The 24,745-nt window shown below is 44.6% G+C and overlaps 1 protein-coding gene across 12 annotated transcripts in view; it reads right to left on the bottom strand.

The window, feature by feature from the left end:
• The window catches only part of ATXN1 (ataxin 1), a 403,803-nt gene that overhangs the window by 173,601 nt on the left and 205,457 nt on the right, over positions 1–24,745 (bottom strand). For 10 of the 12 annotated variants that reach the window (XM_065911935.1, XM_065911944.1, XM_065911940.1 and 7 more), the window contains 2 exons: positions 23,603–23,808; positions 9,432–9,492 (listed from right to left, as the gene is read on the bottom strand). The gene's annotated coding sequence lies outside the window, so the exon portion shown is untranslated. The remainder of the gene's footprint in view (positions 1–9,431; positions 9,493–23,602; positions 23,809–24,745) is intronic. The other 2 variants (XM_065911939.1, XM_065911936.1) reach the window with 1 other exon arrangement.

Here is a 24,745-nt window from a genome sequence, read left to right as displayed (position 1 = left end):
GAAGATGTCTTAAATACCCAGCAACATGTTTATCTTCATTAAACAGTGAACGCCCTTTCAAAATCCGCCAGGACAGAGATTATTGTTTGTGCTAATGGAAAGTGATCAAAAGCCCGCAGTGCTTTAGCTAGCTTACTCTGAAGCCTGTTCCTGCTTGAGTTTCTCTGCAAAGTACATCAAAAGAACATAGATATCACTGGAAACTCAAAATGTTTACAATCTTCTAGTAACGAATGAGAGGCTACACATGAAACTCTACAAGATGGGGGAACAAAGTGGATCTCCACCTTCTCCCTGAAACACAACACATCATAATCTATACATAGTTCAGCCTTTCTGTCTAAACGTACACTCTCCCCCATCCCAGACATATTCTAGGCTTCCGACCATCTTGCTATATCAAATGAATATTGCTTAAGAATCAATCTAACAAACTGGCGATTTTATGGGTTGGCAAGAGGGCTTGAAATGAGGAGGAATGCCAGATATCTCCCATGTCAAGTGGGACCCTTGAAGTTTGAAGAAGGGGCAAAGCTTTCACAGAGAGGCAGTACAGATGTCAACGAGGGCAAGCAGGAGGGTCTACCTAGCAAGGGAAGCATCCGGAAGGTCAAGGGCCTTCAAGGAAGAGGGACGGCAACCTGAAGGCCTCCTCCTCTATCACACTTTCTGCATCCCTGGCTGGAGATGCCTGCTTCCAAGAACCACACAGAAAGCAGAGAATAAAGGCAAGCGATTAGGAGTTTTCTTCTCCCCTGTGAGCATCTCTCCAGCCTATAGTCAAGGAAAAGAGACTGGGGCTGATGAACTCCTGAGTCCCAGGAATCCGGCACCCAGCCTGGTTCTTGGGAGCTGAGTTTAAATTGTGTGCAGTTCACGCACTTTGCTCCTCTCATTAGACTGTCCTCTACCATTAGAGGCAGGAGCCTATGAAATGTGACAGGACGAATCCCAGGAAGTAAAAGGGGAATGCAAACTGTTTCTCCTCTCTCCCATCAAACAGCCTCCTTTCTCCTCTCCTTCAAATCAAAACTGGCACTCTCCTGTTAGACCAAAAAAGAGAAAATGGTGTGAAGTGACCTGGTGAAGCTCAGATGAATTGTCAGCTTACAAAAATTTGACCAGCCAGTAAAATGTTACCACGTACCTCCCAGAGCCTTGGGAGCTTGTGTCTGGTAATGAGGCAAACCAGCAGGAAAGAGAGACACAGTTCTGAGCGTGGACCACAAGCCCTCTCTCATCAGTGACGAGATGCCCCAACATTAAATTCTACTTTTTTGCTCATGTTCAAGCCATTTTATCTCCACCAGAGGGCCAGGATGGAGATGAAATTGTAATCTGATGACTTTGCTGCTGATTTAAGAACTGATCCAAGACCTTGGGGAGGGCAGGGCAGCGAAGGAAGAGAGATGTGAAAAAGTTAGGGTCAAGACAACACTCAGTTACTCAAAGGGGGCTCATCTTAGTCTAAGGTGATCCTCCAGTTCTACCCAAGAAGCCTCAACTCACAGAATGACAGTGTCATTAAAATAAGCTCTATATATATATATATATAAGCTCAATATATTGAGCAATATATATAAATATATATAACAGGATATATATATAACATAGAATATATATATATAAGATATATATATATATAAAACATATAGGATACCTTCAATGACTACCTGGGCTCAGAAAAGTCCATTATCTCTGACTCCTTCCATTGCTTCTTACATCCAAACTGTCCTGGTCAAGGCTTTCCTTGTAGAGTCGACCACATCTGCCCCTTCATAACGCTCCCAAGTTTTCAAAATCTTATCTCCTTTTCCTGTGATAACCTCCCAACCATGGCCCCCGCCTCTGGTTTTCTCCTCACCACCTCCTACGCTGTGAACACAGTTATAAAGCTAATCTCACTGAAGCAGGAGTGGTTCCATCACCAGCTTGCTGAGAAACATCCAGTGACTACCAACCTCCACCTTAAGACTGTGTCCATAAGCACTGCCCCGTCCATGCTGAAACAACATGTACTCAGAGCCCTCCCTCTCCCCTCCACGACCTGTCCCTGCCCCCAGCCCCAAAACAAGCACCATTTTCAAGAATCTGTGAGTGAGCACAATCATGGGCCCTCCAACATTCAGGCTTCTCTGGATCAAATACTACATCCGGAGACATGGTTGAAAGGCACATTCTTTAGTCACACACATAGTATGAACCCACCCTACGTTTCCAGTACAATCTTCCCACATCTATGAATGCACCACTTTCCATATGGATTCACACCCACAGCTTCCAACTCATTGTTCACATTCAACTGCTATGCCTTGCTCAGCTATGTTTTGCCCTTGGCCAGATATTTCTTCTGGGGAAGGAAATGACAACCCACTCCAGTACTCTTGCCTGGAAAATTCCATGAATGGAGGAGCCTGGTATGCTACAGTCCAAGGGGTCGCAAAGAGTCGGACACGACTGAGTGACTTCACTTCAGATGTCCCTTCTCCATTGACCTGGAGCAGGATGCTGCAGTCTGCCAACCCCAGGATTGGGGTGGGGGGGGGGTAGCAGGTACACCTTTGACAGCCTGATGCCAGAGTGCAGTCAGATACTGCTGGGCTGGAATTCCAGCAGCATCCTGGACAAGCTAACCTCTCCTTAATTCAGTGTCTTCATTTTTAAGGGAGGATAGCGATCTCTACCTTGTTCAGGAGGAACCAGGCTAGGGGGGCAGCTAGATAACACATGAACCAAGAGGTCGGGCTGCAGATAGACAGTGACTGTCTGGTCAACTGTCCAGATGTGGCTGAGACAGGGCTGAAGCCTGGAAGGCTGGGCAGTGGAGCTCAACCCCCAGCTGACTTGGATCTAACCTGCCCAGGTCTTCATGACTTTCCACTCACCGTGATGAACTAACATTAGCTCTGTTACTTTATTATTATTATTATTATTAATGCTCTTTTGAGTCAATAACATTAAGGCAGGCTTAACTTCAAGTCTGGGTTTGGGGGCTGGCATGTGCATTCCTGATACAAACATGATCAGGGATGAGGTGTCACTCATCCCTAGGTTCACCCACTACTTCACCCTACAGGTACTCATGAGACACCTACTGTGTGCTGGGTGAAAGAAAACCAAAAATGAATGAGCATACTCGAAAGATGGGAGCTTATGTATAAAAGACTGAATGCCACGTTTAGGACACAGCAGGGGGCACATGCCTCTTGCAAGGCAACGCTTTCATCACTGGTACAATTCTGCAGGTTTTCTCTCTCCCCCTGTGATCATGAGGAAGGCCTCTAGGATGAAAAGATCCACGTAGCCTGCATTGGGGAGCTATGTGTGGAGAACAGGGTCTTGCAGAGACACCAGATCCACAGTGCACACTCGATGAGGGAGGAGGGAACTTCTACTTTAAGCCAGTGAGAGTGCAGGACAGACTCTCTGCAGCACAAGCCCATCCTGTCCTGACTAATATGCTGGCTTTCATTTCCTCTATCACCATTTGGCAATTAATCATGTGTAATAATGCCTTGTGATCATCCTTATACTCATTGCTCTTTACTTTTTTAAAAAATTTCCTTAACTTTACCTGTCATCATGCCTCTTTTAAGCAAGAGTCTCTTAAATATGGTGACCTTCATTTCTACTCACAGGGCTCTCCTCTTCACCCTCCAATCCCCCTAAATTTAGCAGTGAGCCTTGCATACAGCAACTGTTCAACTCATAATTGATGATTTAACATTTTCCCATTAAGAAATAATCCCCCTAATATAATGACAATTATTTACTCTCAGTAACTAATGCCACTCCACTGGCATGGATAATTAGGAATTAAGCACAAGAGCTACTATAAAACTTTAGGGACTCACCTGGGGCCTATGTCAGCATGGCCTCAGGATTCTTTGTCAACTAATCCTAGGTTGGCTTGGTGATCATCTCTTATTTGTGTTGATCCCAGCATCTGTGGCCCTGTTTAATGATATGTTTCTGGGCTTCCTATTCATTCATCTGTACATTTAAACAGTCCTAAGGACCAGCAATGATAACAGCTATGGAAACATACTAGCCGTGAGACCGTAGGCTAGTCACCTCATCTCTCTATGCCCCCGTGTCCTTATCTGTAAGGTGAGAGTAAAAAAATGTATCTTGTAAGGTTGTTGTGAGAATTACATATGTTAATATGTGTAAGGTACTTAGGAAGTTAAGTACTCAGACACAGCGGTGGGGCTTCCTAGGTGGCACAGTGGTAAAAAAAAAAAAAAAAAAAAAAAAAACACCTGCCAATGCAGAAGACACAAGAAATGTGGGTTTGATCCCTGGGTTGGAAAAATCCCCGGAGGAGGAAATAACAATGCCTGGAAAATTCAATGGACAGAGTCTGGCGGGTACAAAGTCCTGCAGGGTCGCAAAGAGTCAGACACAACTAAGCGCGCACACACACTAAATGCTAAAATCATTTTCTGAGCACCTGCTGTGTGGCAGATATCAGAGAAACAGGCATGAATAAGAGGCTCCCCGGTTCCTAAGGAGTTTACAATCCAGTAAAGGTGATTAAATATTGATACGTAAACAAGTAAGTGAATTGAAGTGTTATAGAACAGGATCCAGAAAGTGAACACACAGAGAAAAGGCAGACTTGCATGCACACACAGCTGCACACACTCACGTGTACACAACTCCTGGACACTGCTTACAAACAAGACAGTGCTCCTTTCCCCTGGAAGAAAGGAAATTGGAAGGTTCCATGGAGAACTGACAGCTGACCTGAGTTTATGATATGAATAAGGTACATGCCAGGCAAGATAAGGCACAAAGACATTCAAGTAATTAAATGTAAGAAGAGGCAAAAAAACATTTATTCACGTATTCATTCAGCAAAGATTTGTCAAATGCCTCCTCTGTGCGTGTATTGGTTTAAGTCCTGGGACACAGCAGTTAATGACCCTGACAAGATTTCTGCTTTCGCTACCTTCTAACAGAGGAGACTAACAATAAACCAGTTAACAGATACACAAACCAAGGAGCTAGGAAGAAAACCCAGTGGGCTGAGAGGGCCAGAGGGAGACTGGGGACACACCAGACTTCCTCCCTCCATCTGCAGAAGTGTAGAGAGTGAGAGGCGAGAGCAGAGCCACGGGCCAACACTAGACTCCATCCCTTTGTTTTTCCACGGGAAGAATTTTCCCTAAACCCTCCTAGCCTTCTATTCCATCCTTTTTCTTTCCCAGGAATGTGGAGTGAGGCACCTGGCTGGGGGCTAAAGCCAGGGTGGACCACACCTCTCCCTGGGAAACCATAACTTCACTGGGTAGAATTACTCTACCGCAGGGGAGGGAGGGGGAGAATTAGGTTCCCTTTTTCCTTCCTTCTTCACACAGTCAGTGGCCCACAGGCTCAAACCTTTCCTGCAGGTAGACTGTGACCCAGCCCAGACCAGAGAAGCTCTTTGAGATTCTCATCCTAAGATACAGCTTCTCAGTTAACAGTTGCCAGTCCCAGAAGTTCACCCTGGCTCCCTCTGCCTCATTTCACTTGTCTTATTTCTCAGTTGGCTCAGGACTTGGGAAGGAACGAGTACTCTTTGAAAATAAAGGTTTTCATACAATAAAAACCTTCCCTCCCTCAACAGACCTCAGAACTAAATGAGGAAGCACTATCCTCATCTATCAAACCTGTCATCTTAATGAAAAATCCTTCAAATCTCTTACTTAATAGCTCCAAAGACACGGTTGGGGTTTGACTGAGAGGTCTAGCTCAAGAGGTATAAGGCAAATACAACAGAAATAGCAAATATTGGGGGAGAAGGGAGATGACTTCAGTGTCACTGTGAAACCCTAGGGTACACAGTTCATGGTCCGTAGCCACAAAGAGGAAGAGGAAACGTGAAATCTTTAGATAGTCTTACCTTGTGATTTCATATCTACATGTTTTTTTTTAAAACCACACCAGGAAACGAAATTTTTGAATGTATCTTTTCTCTTTTAAAAATTTAAAACCGTTTAGTATTTACACACTTGCCTCATTGCTTCCTTATGAAGCTGGATGAGACCAAAACATTATCATGAAGAAATATCAATGGTATAGTTACCATCTACAAGACCCAGTTCTGAGCATTAGAGAGATCATAATTTTTAAAAAGATGAAGAATAAAAAGGATGGCTCCTAGGTTCTTTACCTAAAAACACTGCTCAGGCCCCCAAAGTGTTATGTATGAAAAAAGGAGATACAAATCAAATGTCAAATAGATGGTAAAGATTTTTTTTTAATGAGTCAGGAGTTTGGTGGGGGGAAGCATCTGCTAATATCGGGAGGGATTACAATGGTATCATGGAGGATGGTTTTTTTTTTTTTTTTTTTTTTGCCACACACATGGCATGTGGGATCCTAGTTCCCCGACCAGGGATTAAACCCACACTCCCTGTATTTTAAGTACAGAGTCTTAACCACTGGACAGTCAGGGAAGTTCCCATGAAGGATTTGAGAGATGAGAAAACACCAAAGAAATGTGAAAACCCCACCCACACACACACACTCTGGAGAGACTGCAGTTAGAAACTGCACCTCTCGTGGAAGCCCCGAGAATTCACGCCATGTGCGAAGGATCGCTGGGCGCAGCCCTACAGGGCCTGGCCTCACACTGCCCCGAGAGGGCTCTCCTCAACCCCCCGTGGACCACGTTAAATGTGGCCTGTTTCCCTGGATTCCACCCCGCTCTGTTTCCCTGTCCACGTTCAGCCAGGAGCAGCTGAGCGCCATGTACAGGAAGCACTCTGCCCACCGTGCCCCTCTGCCAGGGCCGCCGGGCCAGAGGGCTGATGAGAAGAACAGGCTCTCACCGACTCGGGCTGGGCGGTTCTCTGCCAGCACACTCGGGACCTGCAGAATTTCACTACAGACACCGCCTGCCCCTCGTCGAGCCCCTCGCTCGGTGGGGAGAGGAGGCAAGTGTTGATAGCAGAGACCGACAATGACCCAGTCCACACGCTCTACAGGAGAGGAAAGGCGGGCCGGGATAACATGGAAAAAAAGGCGGGGGGCACGGGGCTGCGTTCATCCTGCCCAGGACACACGGGCTGCCTCGGCCATGATATTTTTTCTGGCTGCAGAGACATGTTGCTATGTAACCAATACATGCCACTGCTACTTGGCCTCTGGCAAATAAAATCGCAGCGCTGGCGGGAGTGTTTCCCTTAAAGGGATACCATCGAGTCCGGGCGCTGTTCCAGCCCCACCGAATTCCATGAGCTGGAGCCCGGGGGACCCCCGATTCACAAAGTGGACACTTGTACAGAACATGAGCCTGGATGGTACCAACACGAGGCGTGGGGATCGGCCTCTGAGTTGCTTTTTAAGAAACTCACAGCTTCGGTGTATTTTTGGCTCCCCACAACCAGTAAAAACAAACAGCGTGTAGTTTTGGGGAATAATGATTTGATGCCTCCTGACTGTGGACTTCAAACGACTTACAACCCAGCAGGAAACCGAAGTTGCTGTAAGTGGCTCAGCGTGGATTCAGGTGGTCCTTATTTCCCTGCCTTACCGTTCCTCAATTCATACCCGTCTCTACCAGTTTTTTACTTAAAGAACAGCACAAAACAGGCAAGGAATTCGGCACTTTCCGCCTTTCCCCAAGGCCCTTGACTGTCTCCTGTTTTAGTCATGATCAATCTCTTGGTTCCACCGAGAGCCTCCGGTTTCCCCAGGGAGCAGCAGACCTCGGCGTTCCACGTTATGGTGGTGTGCTCTGGGGATAAACCTTCTGGGCTTTTCTTGGATAAGATGAGGGAATAGAAACCCTCACAGTTCTAATGATGCACAGTTCACGCACAGGGAGTACGTGGGGACAGGAGACATCAATTCTAGAGTAATAAGCAGGCGAGATAGGCCTGCTTAGTGAGTCAGCAATCCATGTTCTAAATTCTATACAGTACGCGGGTAGAAAGCGGACTATCTCTGTACCCTGATGAGCAGAAAAATCAAGTTCCTTTTCAAGGACTCCAGGAAAGGCCGAAGAGAAGCCCTCAGTCTGTCAAGATAAAGTGATTAAGTTGAGAAGTGGGATACAATGAGGGACATGGGCTCTCAATACTAGGTTTAGATCTAGAGGTGATGAGACGTTTCAGAAATAAGTGCACTTAGATCGTCCACCTTCTGGGATCCCACATTTGTACATTCTCCATAGTACCCCCCAATGCACTCTCATGTAAAAAGCATACCTTTTTTTTTTTTTTTTTTTAGAGAAGGAACGCTCCTCTGAGAGTCTATGACTGCAGGCCAAATTTGCACAGCACGGCCAGAAACCTGCTCAGCCCCGCTCTGCAGGTGCAGGCGGTCCCGGGCGGGGGCGTGCCGCCCTGCAGCTGGCCCGCACGCACTGCAGGTGCGCCTCGGAGTCTAGCAGCAAAGCAGGTGGACCCCGGAGCCCCAGCACGTGACGGGGTGTTGCAAATGTGGTGGTTTGGGAAAGGGGCAGAGGAAACAAAAAACAGGCCTTTTCAGAAGAGGTCCCAAACAAAAATGGTTCTGGATACCGCCATGCCATCAGCTTCTCTAGGTAGTAGCCAAGTTTGAGAAAGTTAAACAGAGGAGAGTGCTCCTCCTGCCACTTGTCTTGAACGAAGGAGGTATGGTGTGGTGAGGGTGCATTCAGTCGTGTCGGACTTTGTGACCCCATGGACTGGAGCTCACCAGGTTCCTCTGTCCCTGGGATTTCCCAGGCAAGAATCCTGGAGTGGGTCGCCATTTCCTCCTCCAGGGGAACTTCCCAACCCAGAGATCAAACCTGGGTCTCTAGCCTCTCCTGCATTGGCAGCGGATTCTTTACCATCGGGATAACATCAGGTTGAACCACCTGTTAACTGTATTCGCAGAGGCCACTGGGGTTCAAAAGACAGCACTGTGTGGGGTTGGGGCGCCATGACCGCACACAGCTCAGAGTCCAATGCCTCCCTCATAATCGAGGCTCAGAAGTGAGTGGCGGGGGGAACGGAAGCCCTCGGGACCTCAGCTGTCCCGTCTGTACACAGGGGCTTTGCCAGATGGGCTCCAATGTCCCATCTAGTGCTCACATCCTATTATTCTCGGTCGTGGTGTTAAGACAGTTATGTCACATGAACAAAATGCATGGGTTCTCCTTGCCCACGGCTGTGGTTCTGTACATCAGCCACTGGAGAAAAGAAAAAACGAAATTTTCTCTCTCATCCCTTCTGCGAAATGAACAAGATAACAGCAACAAAGAAGACCAACTTAGAGGAGACAAAACCAGTGAACAGCCAAAACAAACGGCAGAAAAACACCAGAGGGAACCGTCCCCTCACAAGGGAAGAGGAGACGCAAGGAGTAGGAAGAGTATCTCGGCCCCAGGTGGGAGAAGGCCTACGCATTATGAGTGCCTACCGAGCGAGGCGAGTAAAACACACACGTGAAGGAGTCAAAGGATCACTCACCCTGTGAAAACAGCAGTCTGGTCTCTCTTCACCCAGAAAACGGACTAATTTCTTTGGAAAACTGGAAGAGAAAAAGAGATAAAAAATAAAACATTAAACCCATCCTATAAATTGACTCGGGGACGCGGGCCAGGAAGATGAGACCCCCTAGCCCCGGGCCTCTGGTTACTTACTAGGCACACAGCTAATGTCTGAAGACCGTGGACCTCCCACCGCTTGGCTGACTATGCGGATTTTAAAGATGGAGCTCTAAACAATTAATATGAGGAAAATAATCGCGTGCATGATTCCTTTATCTCCGGAGGAGTGAACCTTTGAAAAAGGAGCATCGTGGGGCTGCACCCTGTGGGTCTTCAAGCCTTGTAGCTGCCCAGGCTCAAGATGGGAGGAAAAGCCCAGCGACAGTGACATCTGGTTTACTGGACAAGCGGGTCCTCCACCGAGGCCTTGGAGAGACAACCCCCCGCGTATGATAGACGGTGAGCAAGACACAGACATGGCCGCACTCCTCATTAATTGGGGGAGGAGGCTACCATTTATAGGGGGAATAGAGGGCAGGTGGGCTCCACCAGTTACCAGGGAAACCCAGAGGTTAGGGCAGAGCAAGCACGTAGGCAGTTACTGATTAAGCCCTGTAATTAAGGGATTGGAGAGTCATGTGAGTGAAGCCGAGCCTGGTCGGGCAGGTGATATAGAGACCAAGGGAACTGCCATCTTGATCGGCCTGACCATACAATACATAGTCCACATATATCATGGTGCCTGGGAAATCATTTTTAGGTAGACCTTTTAAAAACCCCATATCTGCACCCCCACAATGGGGCTAACTGACGATGTCTTCATAGTAACCAGAGCATCCCATCACGTCACTCTGCCTTCTCCCAAAATGGGGCACCCCACAACTCCAACCACCCCTCCCCCGCCGCCCCCCCGCCGCCACCACTGAAGTCCATGACCCCAACGGGATCCGTAATTAAGCTCCTACGGGAAGGGGGACTTGGCAGAGAGGCGCCCACATATCAGGCGGACTGAGTAATCCCGTGAGGAAGCCACGGTGTCTGAGATAAAGTGTGGGAAAGAACCGAGATGATGTGAGTGTTGGAAGAGGAAGCCTGGAAGACAAAGGCAGATAAGGCGGTGACAGCCACAGACCGTTTAATCTGCATCACCCAAGGAACTCGGCGCAAGATCCAAGTTTTTAAAAATTTCCACAGGCTGTTTTCAAGACGGCTTTGCAGGTTCAGGAGGGGAGGAGGCAAGGCGAGCCTAGCTCCCCAGCCTGGGGATTTTCACACGATCCCAGTCTCCGGCCACTGCTTTTGCTCCCTTTTCCCTAAAAGGAAAAGAGCACTGCGACCCCCAGGGCTGGATGGGGAGTCTCCACTGGCCACAGATTCCCAGACTCGGTGCCTCAGAATCTTCTAGGCTGCCTTCACAGCCCCAGGGAGGAAGCCCCCTCCCCGACTACCAGCCCGTGCGGGGAGAGGAGAGGGCTACTGAGACCACGCGATCCTGCCTCTTGGGAAGTTCACACCCTGAAACACTGCAATCCCAGAGAGATGGTCCTGTCCCTACTGGTGAAATCTCTGAGCGCTGTCTTTCGAAAGCAACACGTTATAATTCACTCGCATACATTAACCTTTTCCTCCTCAAGGCAGACAGGAGGTTGAGAGTGAGATTCACCAGGACCCCACACACTGATTTCAGAGTCAAACCTGAATCTGAGTCTCAGATGCGTCACCCACCACCTGTGCGATGCCGGGGACATAAACTCTCGGAACCCTTTCCTCATTTGCATTGATGGCGGTCATAATACCGACTTCACATCATGTCTCAGGTTCTCAGCGTGGTGCTTGGCACGCAGAAGAGACTTAATAAAAAGAAAATCCCTTAATGCCGTGCAGCACAACACGTTTACAGATCTGTGACAACAGACAAGAACGTCAGAGAAACTGTGGGTATCTGTATTGTATTCTCTTTTTCTCCACCCCCCAAAAACGAGATGAGAAAAATGAAAACAAAATAAAACCATTTACTGTGAACAATTAGGGCTTGTCAGGTGGCTCAGTGGTAAAGAATTCATCTGCCAATGCAGGAGACTTAAGAGACTCAGGTTTGATCCTTGGGTGGGGAAGATTCCCTGGAGAGGGAAATGACAACCCACTCCAGTACGCTTGCCTGGAGACTCTCATGAACAGAGGAGCCTGGTGGGCTACAGTCCCCGGGGTCACAAAAGTCAGACACAACTAAAGCGACTAGGCACATGCCCATGTGAACAATTAGGTAATACACATAAGGAGGGAAAAAACCCCAAATAATACAAAGCAGCAAAAGTTCCACTAATAACACTTTGAACATTTTCACTTCTACAGAGCCAAGCTCTCAGCTATGCTCAAATATACAGAATATAACATACACATACTTATATAAATAAAAGTATATATATACATACAATGTATTCATAACATTCTATACCATTCATATTGTTCTTGTCTAATATCTCACTTGTTATATTGTAAACCTCTTTTAACATCAACAAATCCATCCCCATCATAATTGTTTAAGGACTACAAGAGTATTGCGATGAAAGAACAAACCACTAAATCCATATTTGTTGAATTTACAGAATTTATCAGTATCCCACATTTATGAGAAACAACTACACTTGTGGGAGCGTGTGATTCTTTTGCTTCTACATCTTCATCAAGATTGAGAAAGGCAGCGTGTATAAATATCAGAAGCCTTAACAACAAAAAATTGTTTTGGTTTGAGTGGGTGTAGCTGAGAAGACTACAAACTAGTACATATACTGCAGGGAATAATATCACAAATCACAATATTCAGTGAGTTTCCAATATATCGAAAGGGGACAAAATTTTAAAGACTAGGATTATCAGTGGATATAGATGACTCTTTCAAGTGTGAAAATCGTAAGTCTGAAGTTCAAGAGGTGTCCTGTTTGTGGCCTGATTGTGGTGGAGCAACTTCATGATACAGGGAGAAGTAAACTGGAAATTGTAGACTCCTGTGTGAACCTAAAAATTATAATCACATTATATTAACTAGAAAACTTTTTTAAAAAAATCAGAATTTACCATATTTAGAAGATACCAAGAATGGGAATGTTTGTGCTGTCTTGATATTTCTAATCTAATTTCCTTCTCAAAGAGAATGGTTGGTTTGGTAAAAAAACATATGTGATACAGCTTAACTGAGTTGCACGACACACGCTTGTCCTCAACTGAGAAACTTGTAACTGGAAAGTGAAGGTATCCCCACAATCAGCAAAGTGTAGAGTGAACTCTTCTTCCAGTTATGAATGGAACCCTTTAATGCATTGCCAACCCTGCTCCTACAAGCAGGCAGGAGGTGGGGAATTGCCAGGGAGCACAGAGAAAGAAAGACAGGACGCATTGTGGCAGCAGAGAAATGCCAAATCAGATACCAGCTGAAAAATTCTGGTATCTGAGACCAAAAGTGGAGAAACACAAGAGTTCGACTTGTGAAACCGGAATCTGCAACAAACGCACAGGTGATAAACCCTTCACACGCTACATTCTAAGCAAAGTTCATGCTTTGTCCAGCTTATGCGACTTTTAGGGGAAGCAACAATTTGTAGTGGGGGGCATGTTCTTAGAAGAGACTTCTACTGTTCTATGTTGTCCATGAGTAACAGCATCAACACCTGGAGATAAGAACTTAGATCTTAAATTTTAGCACTGGATGGAAGCAGAGAAAGCCTCTCTTTGACAACTCCCACTAGGGACTTTACTGTGTGGAGGAATATGGACTGAGCTACGTTTAACAGATTTCTTTTGATGGTACAGTTCAGGAGCTTGTGAGAAGTTCCTAGATCTAACCATGAACTTCTTACAGGGACAGAATTTCTGCTTTGCTTCACTGTGTCGTGGTCCCTGGTTTCTGCATGAGAGAAAACCAGATGGTCAGGCTGTGTTGTGCAGTATCCAGTATAATGTCTCTTATGCAGTGGAACCTGAATGACACACATTCTTAAATGTGCTTTCAGAGGGACCTGTGCATCCTTTGATGGTGCAGGTGGGCTGGCCCAGAGAACATCCTTTGATGGTGCAGGTGGGCTGGCCCAGAGTACATTCTGTAGAGCAGACCCAGCCATGGAAAATGAGAGTTTAGAATCTAGGACACCCCCATCCCATTGTGTCTCTGGTAAATATGACCTAGCTAGGAAAACTGTGCTGATACTCTCTATTCCACACTTACAACATATTTCTGGACTACTGATTTAGAAAAGTTCTGTGTTGCCATTCTATAACGTCATCCTGAGTAAGCACTGGATTCCTTAATATTAACTATTCCCATTTACTGGGTGGCTAATTATGCCAACAGGGGCTTCCCTGGTGGCTCAGTGGTAAAAAATATGCCTTTGATGCAGGAGATGCAGGTTCAATCCGTGGGTCAGGAAGATCCCCTGAAGAAGGAAAAGGGAACCCACTCCAGTGTTCTTATCTGGGAAATCCTATGGACAGAGAAGCCTGGCAGGCTACAGTCCATGAGGTCGCAAAAGAGTGGGACATGACTTCGCGACTGAACAACAATACTTATGCAAACAAGTTTTATCTGCTATCTTTAATCCTCACAAAATCTCTGTAAAACAGGTTCTCTTAGACCCAGTGTGCAGATGAGGAAAACAAGGTTCAAGGCAAGTGGCATATCCAAGGTTACATAACCAGTAGGTGACAAAGCAAGAATTCTAAGCCAGGTCTGCCTGGGTTTCCTGGCCAAAGAGAAAAAGAGAGAAGCACTGTGGCAAGAAGCATGTGGATTTCTGTATGGAAGCCCTGGTACGCAGCATTCTGTTGAACACAAAAGACAGCACTTGCTCCCACTAAATAAGCAGACATTTCTTTTTCAGGTTATAAAATAGATGGGGGGCAGCAAGTGAGGATGTTAGAACCAAAGTCACCCACAACAATGAAGGGTGACTTGTGCCATCCAACAGGCGCTGGGCAAACGCACTTCAGGCAGAGGAGCAGGACCAAACTGCTGACAGTTGCAATGGCACAAAACATAGCCACAGCAAGTCGCTCGAACAATTACTTCGCATCCTTCTGATTATGAGCCACAAGCATGCAATCAACAGCACAGAGACGATCTCAAATGATCTCCATCAGCATTTTACTTCAGCTATCAAAGCAGATGGAACAGACTCTCATCTGACCTAAACACAATGTTAATGACCCACATACAAAGAAAGTGCAGGCAGAATAGTGGCAAGAGGGCAGTGGCCTTGCTGGATGCCAGTGGTCATAATAGACGCATTTTATTTCGTTCAACTTTTCCATTTACTACATCAGAGTAAATAAATACCATTTATGTGTTTCTCATCTGATACACTTATCCACAGTCTAACTCAATTGAAAGACTTAAGTAAGCTTACAAATTCCCCAGACTTAATAATGCATGTGGTACACATCTCTACAATCATATTCCATTGTACATTTTTGTGAGTTTGCATCTCTCCCGCTCAATTGTGGCCCAGCCCTGAGAGCAAGGAATTGACATCATTTATTTCTGTATTCCCAACATCAAGCCCAGTGTCTGGCATCAACAGTAAACAACCAAAATATGCAGAAATGAATGAAGTCTTATTGGACCATAAATAAGAAGGCACACTTACTGAGTGCATGAATGACCCCCAGGTTGTTCTAAGGGCAAGAGCTGAATTCCAAAATGTGCCTACAAACTGAAAAAATAAGGGTACAAGTTGAAAAGATTTGGGGACATATATACCATGAAAATCTGTTCTTGGGGGAAAAAAGCACACAGATACAAAAATAAGGAAATACTGCCCTCATACCGGCTGAAGAAAATCATTTGCAAGGGGATTCTCACCAGACTGTGCTCAAATGAAAGCCTATAAACTCATGGAGGAGAGAGTATTCTGGGAGCGGTTTCCAAGGAGAGTAATTAAAATCACTATAGGTTAGAAACCACATCTGGAAGAGAAATACTGATTATTAGATTATGGGTGGGGGGGGTGGGGAAGAACTCAACTTTTCTCCCAAAAAGTAAAGGAAAATGGCTACAAAGTTTTCAATAGGTCAGCACTAAACCAATGGGCTTTCCTGGTGACTCAGTGGTAAAGAACCTGCCTGCCAATGCAGGAGACATAAGAGACCTGGGTTCGATCTCTGGGTCGAGAATATCCCCTGGAGAAGGAAATGGCAACCCACTCCAGTATTCCTGCCTGGGAAATCCCATGGATAGAGGAGCCTGGTGGGCTATAGTCCATGGAGTCGCAAGAGTCGGACATGATTTAGCAACTAAACAGCAACAAATGAAAACTAACACTTTCACTACGAGTTGGGGCAGTAAGACTCATGAAATGGGATAAAGCCTCTATTTTGCCTTTAGATAAATACAGCAAAATGTGACATCTCACCAGATTCATCCATTATTGAGATCCTATTTGGATTGTACTGAATGGTTACCTGCCACTCTGTGTGATAAAGCATTTTCAAGTAGACGTTACTCCAAGCTTTATGATTTCCAGGCAGCCTGTGTTTGTGGGTGATTATGAGTGTATGTTGAGAGTCCCTCGGACTGCAAGGAGATTCAACCAGTCCATCCTAAAAGAGATCAGTCCTGGGTGTTCATTGGAAGGACTGATCTTGAAGCTGAAACTCCAGTACTTTGGCCACCTCATGTGAAGAGCTGACTTATTGGAAAAGACCCTGATGCTGGGAGGGATTGGGGGTAGGAGGAGAAGGGGATGACAGAGGATGAGATGGCTGGATGGCATCACTGACTCGATGGGCATGAGTTTGAGTAAACTCCAGGACCTGGTGATAGACAGGGAGGCCTGGCGTGCTGCGATTCATGGGTCACAAAGACTCGGACACGACTGAACGACTGAACTGAACTGAACTGAACTGATGAGTGTATGTTGTATGTGTGCAGGTCTAGAATTTCCAATGATCTCAAAGGGTATTATAAATAACCTTTTTTTAAACTTTTATATTGGAGTAGAGTTTATTAATAATATTCTGTTAGTTTCAACTGCACAGCACAGTGATTAAGTTACACATATACATGTATCTATTCTTCTTGGAATTCTTTTCCCCTTTAGGTTGTTACATAATATTGAGCAGAGTTCCCTGTGCTATAGGGTAGGTCCTTGCTGGTTATCCAGCAAAGGAGGGATATAGTTTGGGAGTTTGGGATTGAGATGTACACACTGTTGTGCTTAAAATAAAAACCTTTTAAATTGAATATTTAATATCCTTGAGTTGCCAAAACATACTATATAAGCTCCTCAAAGTCTGTACCCGTACACCTTAACAATTCTCCTAGTAAATAGCATAAGTTCACTGCCTGAACGGCTAAAGGGTTGAACAGAGGGCGAAACAAAATCAGCAAACCAACGGTACCTCAAAATTCCAAAATTGGCCATTACTACCTTAGCAAGGCTGCACCCCTGGCTTGGAAGGAGGGGTAAAAGAAGCAGGATGCTATTGTTAGAGTAAAAAGCCACAAGTTTTCGGTGCTGTACACTTCACAGCCCTGTCCCTGCAGTATAACTCCTCTTACTGCAGGTAAAGATCAGAGCTCCTTCACCAAAGTTCAGTATAAATAGGGACTTTCACAGGGCAAAGGCAAGCGTCAGATACTGCAACTTTTTTTTTTTGCTGTGGCATGTGGGATCTTAGTTCCCTGACCAGGGACTGAACCTGTGCCCCTTGCACTGGAAGCGTTGGAGTCTTAAACCACTGGACCACCAGCGAATCCCCTAGATACTGTCTGTAACTTTAAAAACGGCTGCCTGTGTTAGAAACATTTCAGTCACCCTGGGCAGGAGTTCTGGTGGTTCTAGATGCAAAAGTTATGACCCCAGTCAAACAAAAAAGGCTTAATTAAAGAACACATCTGGACACAAAGTTGGAGTTCAGCAAATTCTCAAAAGTCATATTCTCTTACATCTACATGAGCTTTACAGTTTTCAAACTACTCGAGTGTAGAGTGAATGGTCAGCAGTCAACACCACTATATTGTATCGACTGTTTGAAAAACAGTACTTCTTAAATGTCTAGAACAGTCAAGGGCTGGCAAACTTTTTCAGTAAAAAGAGCCAAATAGCAAATGTCTTAGGTTTTGTGGATCTGACAATCTGTCACAACCACTCAGCTTTACCACTGTACCACAAAGGGTGCCATAGACACTACTATACAAATGGGCATGGCTGTGTGCCAGTAAAACTTATTTGTAAAAGCAAGAGAAGGTGGGATATGGCCCATGGGCCAGAGTTTGTCAACCCCTGGTCTAGAATATCATTATACTGGGAACGTGAAAAACAGAATCTCTGTTTCCTCCTTTCCCCCAAAAGAGATTTTATTTTTACTTAGTAAAAAGTCAGATGACAATATCACACACTATCCAAAAGCAATAACTGGCTTATTTCTGCAGCACTCACCACTGAACTTCCTTTACAATAAGTAGGAAGGGCAAATCTTTCAATGTCAGATAGAATTCTCCAGAGGGGCATTTATCTCTGCATGACATACACATAAAGGGAAGAGGCTGCCCCAGAGAACCCTGGGTAAGTGCCCAATAACAGCCTTGAGAAGCAAAGAGGCAGCCCCAGAGAACCCTGGGTAAGTGCCCAATAGCCTCCAGAAGCAAGGAAGAGGCTGCCCCAGAGAACCCTGGGTAAGTGCCCAATAATAGCCTTGAGAAGCAGGGAGGAGGCTGCCCCAGAGAACCCTGGGTAAGTGCCCAATAGCCTCGAGAAGCAGCGACCTTTCTAGGCAAGCAGGGAGACACCTGTGCCAGGGCAAAAAACAAACCACCTGATTAAAAATGGGCAAAGGACTTGAACTGACATTTCTCCAAAGAAGATATACAAATGGCCAATAAGCACACGAAATAATGCTTAGCATCGCTAACCATTAGGAGAAGGCAAATCAAAGCCATACTGAGATACCACTTTGCACTTCTTAGGATGGTGGCTATCATCAAAAACAACAAACAAACAAAACCAGAAAAATACCACATATTGGCCAGAATGTGGAGCAACTGCAACGCTTATGCATTACTGGTGGGACTGTAAAATGGCGCAGATATAGCTACTGTGGAAAATAGTATGATGGTTCCTTAAAAAAATTAAACACAGAATTACCATATGATCCAGCAATCCCACTTCTGAGTATATACAAAACAGAAATTAAAGGAAGGACTTGAACATACATCTGTACATGCATGTTCATAGCAGTCTTATTCATTAAAAGCAAAAGGAGGATGCTCTCAAGTGTGAATGAGCAAATGGTAGTCATCAAACACACACTGGAATATTATACAGTCCTTTAAAATGAGGAAATTCTAACACATGTTACAAGATGGAGGTATCTCGAGGACATTATGCTACATGAAATAAGTCACAAAGGGACATACACTATATGATTCCACTTATACGAGGTACCAAGAGCGATCCAACTCATAGACAGAAAGAAGAATGGTTGTCAGGGGCTGGAAGAAGGGGTAATGGAGGGTCTGCTTCATGGGTACAGAGTTTCAGTCTGGAAGACAGAAAGCATTCTTCAGATGAATGGATGATGATAGCTGCACAACATTGTGAATGTCCTTTATGTTAGTGAATTGTACACTTAAAAATAATAAATTTCATTTTATGCATACTTAACCACAAGTTTTAAAAAGATTTTTTTTTTTTAAAGCCACATTTTTCAGGTGATCTGTTTGGACCAGGTTATCCCAAGGAGGTCCAAGTCTGTCATGCTTGAGGGGGCTGGTTTACAGGAAGCAGCTGAGGAATTGCAGCTGGGTTTGAAAATTTGACAGTCCCTCTTCCCAAGTGGATCAGAATGGTAAAGTGTCTGCCTGCAATGCGGGAGACCCGGGTTCAATCCCTGGGTCGGGAAGATCCCCTGGAGAAGGAAATAGCAACCCACTCCAGTACTCTTGCCTGGAAAATTCCATGGACGGAGGAGCCTGGAAGGCTACAGTCCATAGGGTTGCAAAGAGTCAGACACGACTGAGCGACTTCACTTTCACTACATCTAGAATCATTTGGACTAGAAGAAAATATGAGGGTTCCCATTAATGTGGAATAGGACTCTACGGTCCCTGCCCGCCCCACCCATGTCCTCCACCTGCTTTTTGTCTGCAGAAAAACTTTAACCAAAAACCATGTTTAATCAAAAAAATTAGAAAATACAGAAACAAAAGAAAACAGTCAAACAAGACCAAACAATAATAGTTCTGTCATTAAGCAAAGTCAAGAACCTTTTAGTTCCTCTTCAAAGGCTGTAGATAATATTCTGAGCTGTAAGAATATCCTGTTAGCTGTTTTGTAGATACTGAAACTCCAACTAGGTGGAAGGAGCTAACTACACGATGTCCAGACTGTAGCCATGACATAAACCGCCACAATTCCAAGAACTGAACTCAAGGAAATGGGAACAAACTGACCTAGAACTGAAGATTAGCTATACTTAAAACAGTCAAGATGACACAGATCAGGTCACCCCATGGCCAATGGCAAGAGGAACGTCAGACCTGATTGTACTGTATCTGCATGTAGCCCCCTCCTTCGTTGACACATCCCTGAAACCCCCATTAAAGGCTCTCGCCCACTGACGGCCGGGAGATGGGAGAGAGTCAGCCTTTGGGCACAAATCTCTCTTCTCCCCCACCTGCACGCTGCAGGCCTCTGAAATAAAGCAAACTTTCCTTTCCACCAACCTTGCCTCTTTATTGGCTTCTGAACGGTGAGCAGCCAGACCTCACTCTCGGCAACACTATGACTCAGAGTGAATTTGGCATCTAAGATCTGTGATGTGGCCAGAAGACGTGCACTCTGCTCTCTGAATGCTACAGCCTCAGAGATTCAATATGACAGTGAGTCAGTCAGTGACAGCTAAGAAGAAAAGGGAACTTTACCTATCTACTTTATGGAAGAACACAAGAAAGAAGAGAGAAGTAAAAGAAGTCCTTGTAATTAAGGCAAAGCAACTCCTGAGGATGAAGGTGATAACTCAGAATTTCCGGCTACAATAAGAAAAGTCTTTCCCTCCCTAACCCTGCTCTCCTTGGTCACACGCATCTGACCACTTTTAGTTGACTCTCTTGAAATGTAAGCTCCTCTAGTTCTGAACAACGCTCAATATCATAGAACCATGCCCAAGAGGTGACCTTATGAGAACTGTCCGTATCTGCACAGCGCTCTTCCAGGGATTACTCGGGTATCCTTACATTCTTGCAAAGTCAAGCTAACAGAGGGCCGCATGACCTACTACCAGCAGGGTGATGCTGAGTCATGGTTTCTCAACTGAAGGAAAATGATACTTCTTCCCATATTCTTGATAAGAAACAGGAAGATTCTTCCAACTATAAGGAAGGAGAAAAATCCTACAGCCACACTGCTTATATATGACACAGAAAACGACCTACTAGTGATGATGGATCTTCTCCCACCCAAAACAAGGAGGAAGGCTGGGTCATCTTCCAACTCAGTTATCCAGGATGGCCATCTGAGGGTCTCAAATATCCCCACTAACTACTATACTATACTATATAGTAGAAAATATATAGTATTTTCTAACTATCAGAGTTTTAGCCAACATGATGGAAAATGCAAATTTTCTTCAAGGGCACACATCTCTGTTGTAACCTTGTTTTTGTTTTTTTGCCAGTTCTTGTCAGAGAATTCAAAGCACTGTGTATATGGGGGGTTAAAACTGCTGGAGGAAAAAAATAAACTCTAAGCAGGGGTATAGACAAGATTTTAGAGAGCAAAAGCCACTGGTAAACAGGGTAATGTTGAATAATCAGCTGGAGGCGAGAGAAGCCCTGGTTTGTAGCATTTGCAGATTTCTATAAACTCTCTCACCATGACTGACTTCCGGCTAGCAACATGATGCCAACTTGTTCTCAAAATTCCTAAAAATTTAACAACTAACTTGTGAAAGCCAATGCAAGCTGGCTCTAACACACCGCTGGCTGAAGCCCATTTCCCTCATCTCACCAAAATCAATTAGCCCTCTTTCATATCGGAAATAAACCCCCAAAGCTAAAGTCCTTTCTTAATGTCAGGCCTCTTCTTATCTTTGTTGTTCTTGTTGTTGAGTCACTAAGCCGTGTCCGACTCTGCCACCCCATGGACTGCAGCACACCAGGCTTCTCTGTCCTCCACTATCTCCTGGAGTTTGCTCAAACTCATGTCCATTGAGTCAGTGATGCCAACCAACCATCTCATCCTCTGTTGTCCCCTTCTCCTCTTGCCCTCAATCTTTTCCAGCATCAGGGTCTTTTCCAGTGAGTTGGTTCTTGGCATCAGGTGGCCAAAGTATTAGAGCTGAAGCTTCAGCACCAGTCCTTCTGATGAATATTAAGGGTTCATTCCCTTTAGGAGTGATTGGTTTGATCTCCTTTCAGTACAAGGGACTCTCAAGTCTTTTCCAACACCACAACTCAAAAGCATTAATTTTTCAGTGCTCAGCCTTCTTTATGGTCTAACTCTCACATTTGTACATGACTACTGGAAAAACCATAGCTTTGACCACATGGACCTCTGTACAAAAAGTGATGTCTCTGCTTTTTAATACGCTATCTAGGTTTGTCATAGCTTTCCTCTCAAGGAGCAAGTGTCTTCTAATTTCACAGCTGCAGTCACCAACCACAGAGATTTTGGAGCCCAAGAAAATAAAATCTGTCACTGCTTCCAATTTTTCCTCTCCTATTTGCCATGAAGTGATGGGATCAGATGCCATGATCTTAGTTTTTCTTTTTAATGTTGAGTTTCAAGCCAGCTTTTTCACTCTCCTCTTTCACTTTCATCAAGAGACTCTTTAATTACTAAAAGATATCTGTTGGGATTTCCCTGGTTCAGTAGTTGGGACTCTGCCTTCCAATATAGAGGACGTGGGTTTGTACCCTGGTTGGGGAACTAGGACCCCTACATGCTACACAGCATGGAAAAAAAATTAACAAAAATAATTTTTTTAAGATACCTGATGACACTTTCATATCTTTCCTTCTGTCTCCCCATCTGGAATGAAACTAGCTCAAGCCCAATAGTGTATAAGAAGCCTTCTTCAAATGCTCTTTGATTGCACTAGCTTTTCTCTGTTCTGATTTTCTACAGCACTTTTATATTACTCCTCTTGGATTCTAGAGGGTTGGGTTCTATAAGGGCAGAGATAGTTCTCACAGCACTTCGCCCACCCAGAGACTGTGACCTGGGTTGAGCTGAATGAAATCCTGCTGACTTTTCCAGCTGGGCTGATACTGTCCACTGAGTGAGCCTCACCACCTAGGACCCACTGGCACAAGGGTGCTCACTACTGTACACGCCAAACTTCCACGGCAGGAAGGGAGGAAACTAATACTTGTTGAGCAGGAAATTTCTGTAAGCCCTAGTGCCCAGACTTTGGTTTCTAATGCCATTTTGTAGTAAAAGGAACCAGGGTTCTTTGGAGAAACAGCAAATTCCAGAACTGGGGCAGGGAATATTCAAGATTAATTAATATTCAAGATTAATATGAAAGGAATGCTTTAAAAAAAAAAAGCAAAACAAAACAAAAAAACACAATGATGAAGGCATATCAAAGCGAAACAGGAGTCAACATTCCTAACACTCCCCAAGGCCAAAACTGGAACAATTTAAGAAACAAGATAACTAGTACTGGATTATAACCTAAAGAAGAAAAATACTCATTAGTTTATACTGATAAAAGAAATGAGATGGCTGGATAGCATCACCTACTCAATGGACATGAGTTTGAGCAAACTCTGGGAGAGAGTGAAGGGCCGGGATGCCTGGCGTGCTGCAGACCGTGGGGTCGAAGAATCAGACACAACTTAGTGACTGAACAACAACAAAGAGATGAGAGTCAATAAATAAATGGAGGAGACTATACAACGCTGTGCAGAAGAATTCATGAAGATACACTGCCCTCAAGGAGGGGGAAGGCAGCTGCCCACTCCTTAGGTGTGGTTCTTTCCAAAGAGTGTAATGTGGAAGGTGGGCGGCTGCGGGTGTGTACGCCAAGAGTAAGTGACGTGGGGAAAGGGCACAAACGCCACCTCAGACAGGTGATCAAGGTCAGCATCAACAGGGACAAGTCACTTTGATAGCGTGTGTCCCTGATAGATATGATGTGACGAAAATGGCAACTTACCAATTTTGAGGAGTACTGATCAGTTCTTTTGTCGAATGTCCTCCAGCTGGGGTTTTTCTAACCCTAACAGAAACAGAGGGAAACTCCCCAATGATCAGCACTCCTCAGAACTGTCAAGGTCATGTCAAGTCTGAAAAACTGTCATGTTCTAGAGGAGCCTCAGGAGAGATGACAGCTAAATGTAACATGGCGTTCTGGATGGGGCCCTGAAACAGGAAAAGGACATTGAGTAAAAACTAAGAAAATCTGAATAAACTATGGACTGTAGTTGCTATATATATATACATAATTTTACTTAATACCCCAAGTGCTGTTCAATGGTTTCATTTTCATTTTACAGATGAGGACAAAGAGGAGGAAAAAAAAAAAAAAAGATATAACTATTTTGCCCAAGATAACAAAGTTAATAATTGGTAGAATTCAAGTTGAAACTTGACTTGTTCTAAGAGATTTAGACGTTTTAACTCATTAATCCTCACAACAGCCTAATAAAGTAAGGAGGACTAAGATCATTCCCTTTCCTGGTAAGGAAACTGAAGCTCAGAGAGGCAGGGTGAGTTGTTCAGGGTTGCATGGCTAAGGTTGCTCACAGTAAAAAAGTTTCTCAGGAATTGCTTATGTGACTCAAATGTAAATGTATCTGATTATGCTGGAGCATCTCATTTAAAAAAGTTAGTTTCATGATTTCTCCTTTTAACCTCTTTTACAGAAAATCCACCCCAATCCCACCATCAGCAGTGAAAGCTGCACTTTTGCCAATGTGCTGCAATCAGGCCATGAAGTAACAGACACGAGGCCAATGTTTGTCAATTAGCCAAAAGCCATATAGGATATGAGCTCTAGACTCTGCAGAGTTTTATATTCCACATGGACCCTCCAAATCATGTGTGCGGCTTGGATGGATTCCAATACTTGCCCTTATCACAGTTTAAAAACATATCATTATTGCTCTGGTCAATAAACATCTTGAATAGTGCATTCATAATACATCTACTTCTTTGATAATTTCCATTTACTTGGTTATTTACTTACTTGATCTTCAATTCTTAGTTGACCTTACCTACCTTAGGACTTTTTTGTGTGTTTGTTTCATATGAAGTTTTTCTTGGGAGATAGGAGTTAATTAAATGATATAGGAAAAAT

The sequence above is a fragment of the Muntiacus reevesi genome, chromosome 20 (assembly GCF_963930625.1).
Source record: "Muntiacus reevesi chromosome 20, mMunRee1.1, whole genome shotgun sequence".
NCBI lineage: Eukaryota > Metazoa > Chordata > Mammalia > Artiodactyla > Cervidae > Muntiacus > Muntiacus reevesi.
The sequence above is the reverse complement of the archived record's forward strand: the minus strand, read 5'-3'. Positions and strand labels throughout refer to the sequence as shown.